A 10,661-nucleotide genomic window follows, 5' to 3' on the forward strand; every position below is an offset into this window, starting at 1 on the left:
CAACGGATTTAGACGGTGCCCTATTTAAAGTGAATGCGGCAGTCTCTAAAGCATAACCCCAAAATGAGAGCGGTAAATCGGTAAGAGACATCATAGATCGCACCATATCCAATAGAGTGCGATTACGACGTTCGGACACACCATTTCTCTGAGGTGTTCCAGGCGGCGTGAGTTGTGAAACTATTCCACATTTCCTTAAGTGTGTACCAAATTCGTGACTTAAATATTCTCCACCACGATCTGATCGTAAGAATTTTATTTTCCTGTCACGTTGATTCTCGACTTCACTCTGAAATTCCTTGAACTTTTCAAAGGTTTCAGACTTGTGTTTCATTAGGTAGACATACCCATATCTACTTAAATCATCAGTGAGAGTGAGAACATAACGATATCCTCCGCGAGCCTCAACACTCATTGGACCGCACACATCGGTATGTATGATTTCCAATAAGTTGGTTGCTCGCTCCATTGTTCCGGAGAACGGAGTCTTGGTCATCTTACCCATGAGGCATGGTTCGCACGTGTCAAATGATTCGTAATCAAGAGACTCCAAAAGTCCATCTGCATGGAGCTTCTTCATGCGCTTGACACCAATGTGACCAAGGCGGCAGTGCCACAAGTATGTGGGACTATCGTTATCAACTTTACATCTTTTGGTATTCACACTATGAACATGTGTAACATCACGTTCGAGATTCATCAAAAATAAACCATTGACCAGCGGGGCATGACCATAAAACATATCTCTCAAATAAATAGAACAACCATTATTCTCAGATTTAAATGAGTAGCCATCTCGAATTAAACGAGATCCAGATACAATGTTCATGCTCAAAGCTGGCACTAAATAACAATTATTGAGGTTTAAAACTAATCCCGTGGGTAGATGCAGAGGTAGCGTGCCAACGGCGATCACATCGACCTTGGAACCATTCCCGACGCGCATCGTCACCTCGTCCTTTGCCAGTCTCCGTTTATTCCATAGTTCCTGCTTTGAGTTACAAATATGAGCAACCGCACCGGTATCAAATACCCAGGAGCTACTACGAGTACTGGTAAGGTACACATCAATTACTTGTATATCACATATACCTTGGGTGTTGCCGGCCTTCTTCTTGTCCGCTAAATATTTGGGGCAGTTCCGCTTGCAGTGACCACTTCCCTTGCAATAAAAGCACTCAGTCTCAGGCTTGGGTCCATTCTTTGACTTCTTCCCGGTAACTGGCTTACCGGGCGCGGCAACTCCCTTGCCGTCCTTCTTGAAGTTCTTCTTACCCTTGCCCTTCTTGAACTTAGTGGTTTTATTCACCATCAACACTTGATGTTCTTTTCTGATCTCTACCTCAGCTGATTTCAGCATTGAATATACCTCGGGAATGGTCTTTTCCATCCCCTGCATATTGTAGTTCATCACAAAGCTCTTGTAGCTTGGTGGAAGCGACTGGAGGATTCTGTCAATGACCGCGTCATCCGGGAGATTAACTCCCAGCTGAGACAAGCGGTTGTGCAACCCAGACATTCTGAGTATGTGCTCATTAACAGAACTGTTCTCCTCCATTTTACAGCTGAAGAACTTGTCGGAGACGTCATATCTCTCGACCCGGGCATGAGCTTGAAAAACCAGTTTCAGCTCCTCGAACATCTCATATGCTCCATGTTTCTCAAAATGCTTTTAGAGACCCGGTTCTAAGCTGTAAAGCATGCCGCACTGAACGAGGGAGTAATCATCAGCACGCTGCTGCCAAGCGTTCATAACGTCTTGGTTCTCAGGGATTGGTGCTTCACCTAGTGGTGCTTCTAAGACATAATCTTTCTTGGCTGCTATGAGGATGATCCTCAGGCTCCGGACCCAGTCCGTATAGTTGCTGCCATCATCTTTCAGCTTGGTTTTCTCTAGGAACGCGTTGAAATTGAGGACAACGTGGGCCATTTGATCTACAATACATAGTGTAAAGATTTTAGACCAAGTTCATGATAATTAAGTTCATATAATCAAATTATTTGATGAACTCCCACTCAGATAGACATCCCTCTAGTCATCTAAGTGAAACATGATCCGAATTCAACTAGGCCGTGTCCGATCATCACGTGAGACGGACTAGTCAAGATCGGTGAACATCTCCATGTTGATCGTATCTTCTATACGACTCATGCTCGACCTTTCGGTCCTCCGTGTTCCGAGGCCATGTCTGTACATGCTAGGCTCGTCAAGTCAACCTAAGTGTATTGCGTGTGTTCCGAGGCCATGTCTGTACATGCTAGGCTCGTCAAAACCCGTTGTATTCGAACGTTAGAATCTATCACACCCGATCATCACGTGGTGCTTCGAAACAACGAACCTTCGCAACGGTGCACAGTTAGGGTGAACACTTTCTTGAAATTATTATAAGGGATCATCTTACTTACTACCGTCGTTCTAAGCAAATAAGATGCAAAAACATGATAAACATCACATGCAATCAAATAGTGACATGATATGGCCAATATCATCATGCTCCTTTGATCTCCATCTTCGGGGCACCATGATCATCTTCGTCACCGGCATGACACCATGATCTCCATCATCATGATCTCCATCATTGTGTCTTCATGAAGTTGTCACGCCAACGATTACTTCTACTTGTATGGCTAACGCGTTTAGCAACAAAGTAAAGTAAATTACATGGCGTTATTCAATGACACGCAGGTCATGCAAAATAATAAAGACAACTCCTATGGCTCCTGCCGGTTGTCATACTCATCGACATACAAGTCGTGATTCCTATTACAAGAATATGATCAATCTCATACATCACATATATCATTCATCACATCTTCTGGCCATATCACTTCACATAGCACTTGCTGCAAAAACAAGTTAGACGTCCTCTAATTGTTGTTGCAAGTTTTTACGTGGTTTGTAGGTTTCTAGCAAGAACGTTTTCTTACCTACGTATGACCACAACGTGATTTGCCAATTTCTATTTACCCTTCATAAGGACCCTTTTCATCGAATCCGTTCCGACTAAAGTAGGAGAGACAGACACCCGCTAGCCACCTTATGCAACTAGTGCATGTCAGTCGGTGGAACCTGTCTCACGTAAGCGTACGTGTAAGGTCGGTCCGGGCCGCTTCATCCTACAATGCCGTCGAAACAAGACACGACTAGTAGCGGCAAGAAGAATTGGCAAACTCAATGCCCACAACTGCTTTGTGTTCTACTCGTGCATAGTAACTACGCATAGACCTGGCTCTGATACCACTGTTGGGAATCGTAGCATAATTTTAAAATTTTCCTACGTTCACCAAGATGCATCTATGGAGTATACTAGCAACGAGGGGAAGGGAGTGCATCTACATACCCTTGTAGATCGCGAGCGAAAGCGTTCCAATGAACGTGGATGACGGAGTCGTACTCGCCGTGATCCAAATCACCGATGACCGAGTGCCGAACGGACGGCACCTCCGCGTTCAACACACGTACGGTGCAGCGACGTCTCCTCCTTCTTGATCCAGCAAGGGGGAAGGAGAGGTTGATGGAGATCCAACAGCACGACAGCGTGGTGGTGGATGTAGCGGGTCTCGGCAGGGCTTTGCTAAGCTTCTGCGAGAGAGAGAGAGGTGTTGCAGGGGAGGAGGGAGGCGCCCAAGGCTGTTGTGTTCTGCCCTCCCTCCCCCCCTTTATATAGGCCCCCTGGGGGGGCACCGGCCCCAAGAGATGGGATCTCAAGGGGGGCGGCGGCCACAAGGGGGGAAGGGGTTGCCTTGCCCCCCAAGGCAAGGGGGAACTCCCCCTAGGGTTCCCAACCCTAGGCGCATGGGGGCAGGCCCAAGGGGGGCGCCCCAGCCCACTAAGGGCTGGTTCCCTTCCACTTTCAGCCCACGGGCCCCTCCGGGATAGGTGGCCCCACCCGGTGGACCCCCGGGACCCTTCCGGTGGTCCCGGTACAATACCGGTAACCCCCGAAACTTTCCCGGTGGCCGAAACTGGACTTCCTATATATAATTCTTCACCTTCGGACCATTCCGGAACTTCTCGTGACGTCCGGGATCTCATCCGGGACTCTGAACAACTTTCGGGTTTCCGCATACATATATCTCTACAACCCTAGCGTCACCGGACCTTAAGTGTGTAGACCCTACGGGTTCGGGAGACATGCAGACATGACCGAGACGCCTCTCCGGTCAATAACCAACAGCGGGATCTGGATACCCATGTTGGCTCCCACATGTTCCACGATGATCTCATCGGATGAACCACGGTGTCGAGGATTCAATCAATCCCGTATACAATTCCCTTTGTCAATCGGTATGTTACTTGCCCGAGATTCGATCGTCGGTATCCCAATACCTTCTTCAATCTCGTTACCGGCAAGTCTCTTTACTCGTACCGCAATGCATGATCCCGTGACTAACGCCTTAGTCACATTGAGCTCATTATGATGATGCATTACCGAGTGGGCCCAGAGATACCTCTCCGTCACACGGAGTGACAAATCCCAGTCTCGATCCGTGCCAACCCAACAGACACTTTCGGAGATACCCGTAGTGCACCTTTATAGTCACCCAGTTACGTTGTGACGTTTGGCACACCCAAAGCACTCCTACGGTATCCGGGAGTTGCACGATCTCATGGTCTAAGGAAAAGATACTTGACATTGGAAAAGCTCTAGCAAACGAAACTACACGATCTTTTATGCTATGCTTAGGATTGGGTCTTGTCCATCACATCATTCTCCTAATGATGTGATCCCGTTATCAATGACATCCAATGTCCACAGTCAGGAAACCATGACTATCTGTTGATCAACGAGCTAGTCAACTAGAGGCTTACTAGGGACACGTTGTGGTCTATGTATTCACACATGTATTACGATTTCCGGACAATACAATTATAGCATGAATAATAGACAATTATCATGAACAAAGAAATATAATAATAACCATTTATTATTGCCTCTAGGGCATATTTCCAACAACATGTTCAACTAGTTCTTACTAAATATAAACTTACTATAAATAGAAATAAACTAGTTCTTTCTAAAAATAAACTAGTTCAACTAGTTATATTAATTTTCTTACTAAAAATACATTAGTTCTATTAATTCAACTAGTTTATTAATTTACTTACTAATTATTTTAAACACTTACTAAAAACAGTATAAAACTACATTATACAATAGTAAAAAACTATAGTGAAGAACAGAAAAAAAGAGAGGGAGGGGCGGCCGGAGGAGGAGGAGGGAGGGGGCGGGGGGTGGAGGGGGAGGGGGAGGGGGCGATCCGAGGAGGAGGAGGGAGGGGGCGATCCGAGGAGGAGGAGGGAGGGGGCGGCCGGAGGAGGAGGAGGGAGAGGGGCGGTGGGAGGAGGGCGGCCGGAGGAGGAGGGAGGGGAGGAGGGAGTACCTCGATGAGGAGCAGCGCGGCGGTGGCGGACGACGGGTTCGGCGCGGGCGAGAGCGAGTGAGAGGGAGTGAGTGTGAGAGGGTGAACCGCTATAGGATAAGGTAAGTAAGTAGTAGCGCGTTTCAGAGAAATGCGCTACTGCTACGGTCCGTAGCAGTAGCGCTTGTCAGTTGTACGCGCTACTGCTAAGTGGGGCTAGCCATCTACGCCCAGTACAAATATAGCAGCAGTGCGGTTTCGCACAACGCGCTACTGCTAAAGTTGTAGCAGTAGCGCGGTCTATTTAAAAACACTACTACTAAGTAGCAGTAGCGCCCTAATTCGTCCAGCGCTACTGCTAAGATGCTGTGTATAAGGTTTTCTCTAGTAGTGATAGTCCACAAACGTCTTCCGCCGTCACCATGGTAACGCCAGAAAAAAATATGAGAAAAGCCGCCATACCAAGATCTGGGAGAGCACCACCGCATACAAAGATGTTTTTTGAGCTGATGAAGCGGGTCGTCGCAAGCGACGAGACCGAGTCTTTGTGGCACGTAGGTCGGAGATCTTCCCCATGGTCACCAGATCTCGACGCCGTCAACTTCATCCGATGTAGTCGAAGAAGAGGAACGTCGCCGCCTGCTGGCATCCACGCACCCAAATGCAAGACAGTAAGCACAACTACAACAGCCGACACGACCGCCACCCGCGAGAGCACCGTCAATCGACCACCAGACACGAACCTTGCAGGATCCCAGATCGGCGAGACTACCAGGCCACCTGCCCCCCGACGCCACCAGTTGCAATGACGACGGGATGGAGGAAGAGCAGAGGCAAATTATTCGGATGCAGCGCCACCTCCTCCATGGAAACAATGCCTCAAGGAAGCACTAGGCCAACCCTAACTACAAACCTAAGTCAAAGCACCAGGGTCCCCACCTCCTCCGGCTGCCGGAGCGGCGGACGGAGGAGACAGGGACCGGCGGCAGCGGTTCAGAGGCCGGTATATTATCTCCCCCTTTTTGATGGGTTCATATAAATTGTCGGTATATCTAACTGACAAACATTCACTCGAAGGGAAATGTATGCATGTTTTTTAAAAAACATTACACTGTGCCGCTGGCATCCCTCCCCCCTAAACATGGCAATTTTCCATTAGATACATGTCAAGTCCCTCAAAATTGCATGGCAATTTTAGTTATTATGGCATGGCAACCGGGTGTTCGCTAGCAATTTCTCCTCGACAAACGTTCGACAGATAAACAGGTCCATTTGCTTCATATTATTCTCCAATGATGTGTTGTCATCCTATGATGCTTGAGTAGATTTTGTTGTCCTATGGGTGATTGGTGAATTGCTATGATTGGTTTAATTTGCTTGTGGTTATGTTGTTGTCATTTGGTGCCTATCAGACGAGCGCGCGCGTGGATCACACAATAGGGTTAGTTGTATGTTGATAGGATTATGCATTGGAGGGCAAGATTGACAGAATCTTCTTCCTAACATAGGAATTGATTCATACGGGATTGAAGGGGGACCAGTATAAGTATATCTTAATGATATGGTTGGGTTTTACCTTAATGAAATTTGGTAATTGCGGATGCTTGCTAATAGTTCCAATCATAGTGCATAGAATTCCAAGTAAGGGATGATATGCTAGCAGTGGCCTCTCACACATAAAAAGTTTCTATCGGTCTAGTAACTTATCCAATTGCTTAGGGACAATTCCGCAAATCCTACCACCACTTTTTCACACTCGCTATACTAACTTAATTGCACTTTTATTAAAACAACACCTAACTTTTATTTTTCACGTTCTTTATTATCTTGCAAACCTATCCTTGGCAACGCGCGGGGCGGCCGAGTGGTGAAGACGTGTCCAACCAAGTGGCGACGCGCGGGGGTAGACGAGTGGTGAAGACGTGTCCAACCAAGTGGCGATGCGCATGGCGGCCGAGTGGTGAAGACGTGTCCAACCAAGTGGCGAAGCGCGGGGGTTGCCGAGTGGTGAATACGTGTCCAATCGAGTGGCGACACACGGGGCTGCTGAGGGAGTCATGGATTAAGGGGTCATCGGGTTGCTAGCCCATTGCTTATGGGCCGGACTGAGGGGCTGCTATGAAACCCAGCTAGAGTACAGATCCATGGACGGACAAAAGATCTTCGGAGTCATGGAGATCTTTCCTTCATTGTAATCGATCGCATGTAACCCTAACCCTATCTATGCCTATATAAACAGAAGGGTTTTAGTCTTTATGGCTAGAGCAACATCCATCACCCCATCAACCTAGGGTTTAGCTCGTCTGATCTCGAGGTAGATCGACTCTGTAACCATATCATACACATCAAATACAATCAGGCAGGACCTAGGGTTTTACCTCTTCGAGAGGGCCCGAACCTGGGTAAACACAGTGTTCTTCGTCCCTTGTTCCCCATTGATCCAAGATCCACAACTCGGGACCCCCTGCCCGAGATCGCCGTTTTGACAACGACATTGGTGCTTTCATTGAGAGTTCCGCTGTTGGGTCACCGAAGGATCGATGGCCCGCCTGATCATCGGAGATGGCGTCAGTTCCGGGGACCTATTTGTCCCCGTCCAACTTTTCGCGTTTGGCAGCATCCGTGCTGCACACCAACCCAACTGGTCATCTAGACCAAATCAACAATTTTGCCCGCGAGCAGCGGATTAGATTCGGTAACTTGGAGTACATCACGGTCGCCCGAAGCGATCTGGTCTTTGCCGGATTCGCGACCTCGCCCAGTACCCCTATGGGCCCCCTGGTTCCCGCTCTGGAGCTTTCTACTGATACGATCTACGGATCGGCCTCGACCCCCTATCGGCCTCAAGCTCGGATAGCACCACCCCATTCGGAGACCGGGAAACCCCTTTAGCCGCGCTAGTGATGCCCGCCGAAGACCCAGCTTCGGGCCTCGACGCAGAGGCGGTGTTCGGACGCCAAGAGTCACTCTCGGCCAAACCCTTTCCTGACGTCACCGATCGGGCCTGGAGCCCCAGTGACGGGTCGATGCTCGGAAGTCATGAATCGTCCCCGACCGAGATGCCCCTCACCAATTCGGCTTCAAGCCCCAATACAGAAGTAACGTCCGAAGACCAGGTTTTGTCCTCAGTCCCTCCTGCCTACCTGGCCACGGAGCCAACCCAAGGCCTCCAGTTCAACTCGGCCCTTGAAGACCGGGATTCAACCCGGACCCAGATCATTCCTTGCCCCACCGCGCGGAGGCCGGTCCTCAGCGGCCGCCGCATACCAGCTCGGCGACCCTCGCTTTATTAAACGAGGCGCTGGACCGAATCCAAATGATGGCTATTCGGGAGGATCCACCCTCGGCCTGCATTCAGCAGCCCGTCGAGGTGAATTATAGGGAATTTTACGGCCCGCCCACCACCCACCTAATAGCCACAATCGAAGACTTACATGACATGTTGGACTACACTTCAAAAAACGCCAAATACAAGGATGAGGATAGTGGAGCCACAGCTAACACCGATGTTGCTCCCCCATCACCGGCCGCTGGACGACCACGTCCACTTATGACGTCTACATGGTGGACACCCTGAAACACGATGACGGCACCCCCGGGAAGGATAACGGCAAGCCCAACGATGAGCCGTCAAAACGTCGCAGACAGCGCCGCCGCTCCAAGGCACGTCGAAGCCATGCGAGCAACACGGACACCGGAGAAAACGACACCCCGGACAATGCGGACAACCTCGGCGACCCCGGCGCCGATGAACAACCACAAAATGACCATGAGGATCATGAGGACCCACTGTCGGATCTCGAGTTCCGGCAAAAACCTCAAGGTTCGAACAATGGGTGCGCATGAAGATCTCCCCCTACCAAATGACGCCCTCAGCCTCACCGGAATCTCTAGGCTTAGCTCGACGAACTCGCAACACAAGAGACACAAGATTTATACTGGTTCGGGCCACCGTTGTGGTGTAATACCCTACTCCAGTGTGGTGTGGTGGATTGCCTCTCGGGCTGAGGATGAACAGTACAAGGGGAAGAACAGCCTCCCGAGGTGAGGTGTTCTTGTGCTTGGTGGGTGTGAGGATGGGTTGGATCTAGTCCCCCATGGGATGTCTCCTATTGTGGTGGCTAGCCCTATTTATAGAGGCCCTGGTCCTCTTCCCAAATATTGAGCGGGAAGGGAGCCAACAACGGCCAATTTGAAAGGGGACAGCTAGTACAAGCTATCCTGACTAAAGGTGGTCTTCTCCTGCCAAAGGCTCTGGTGGTGACGCCAGCTCGAGCTCCACAATGACCTCCGTCTTGCCGTCCTGCTGGTCTTGGTCTCATTGCACCGATATGGAAACCTTTTCCTGAGGCATCGGTACTCCTCGCCTGCGCTTGCCTCCTTAGCACCAAAGAGGAAACAAGGACACTGTGCGCGCTAGCGCCCGCCTGGTCTCGATCGTCATGGCTCACGTCATGAGAACCTCGCGAGGTTTGCCTTGCCTTGATCTCTCCGTCCCTCGCGAGCCAGCCTGGTGAGGCCGCTCCTGAGGAGGTCTTGTGTCGTCCGCCTCGCGAGGGTCTCAAATGCTTGTTGGTGAAGATGGGCCGTACGGGCCTGCTCGCAGAGCCATGCCGCGGGCCGCAGGCAGGCAAGTCTGGGGACCCCCGTTCCCAGAATGCCGACAGTAGCCCCCGGGCCCAAAGCGCGGTCGGGCTTGGCTTCGAGGCGAAGCCAAAGGGCAAGTGCGGAGCGCCGCGGGCCCCAACAGCCTACAGCCTTGGTCGACGCATGGCGGCTGATTGGACGTGGGCGTCTCCGCTTCCCCATGCTGCCTTCATACCCGCCTGGCTAGGCGGCCACCACAGTCTACACGGTTTCCCTCCCGTCGTTGCGGCGCACTCCCCAATTCTTCGGCTTCCTCGAAGCCCAGCCCCTTCTCCCGATCCAATCTAAGCTCGGTCCTCCCATCGCCATGGCGTCGGATCAGTCGGAGAAAGGGAAGAAGCCCCTGTCCCCTTCCGAACTACGTCCGACCATTAAGCCTGCCGTTGGCAGGTCGCTGGTGCTCAACCAAGAAGCCATGGACAAGGTGCGTCCATGCTCGCCTCCAGCTTCAATGAGTGGGGAGGGACGGTGGCCTGGCCTGCGTCTCGAGCTTGTATCGACAGGACAGCCACCGAGGTCCCATTCTTCATCGACGCCCTTTGGGCTGGCCTGGTTCCTCCTTTCTCCGCCTTCTTCAACGCAGTGCTTGGGCATTATCAGATCCACATGCCGCACCTTGATCCCCAATCGGTGACCCTTCTTGCCGTCTT

This window comes from Triticum aestivum, chromosome 5D, assembly GCF_018294505.1.
Source record: "Triticum aestivum cultivar Chinese Spring chromosome 5D, IWGSC CS RefSeq v2.1, whole genome shotgun sequence".
NCBI classification, from domain to species: domain Eukaryota; kingdom Viridiplantae; phylum Streptophyta; class Magnoliopsida; order Poales; family Poaceae; genus Triticum; species Triticum aestivum.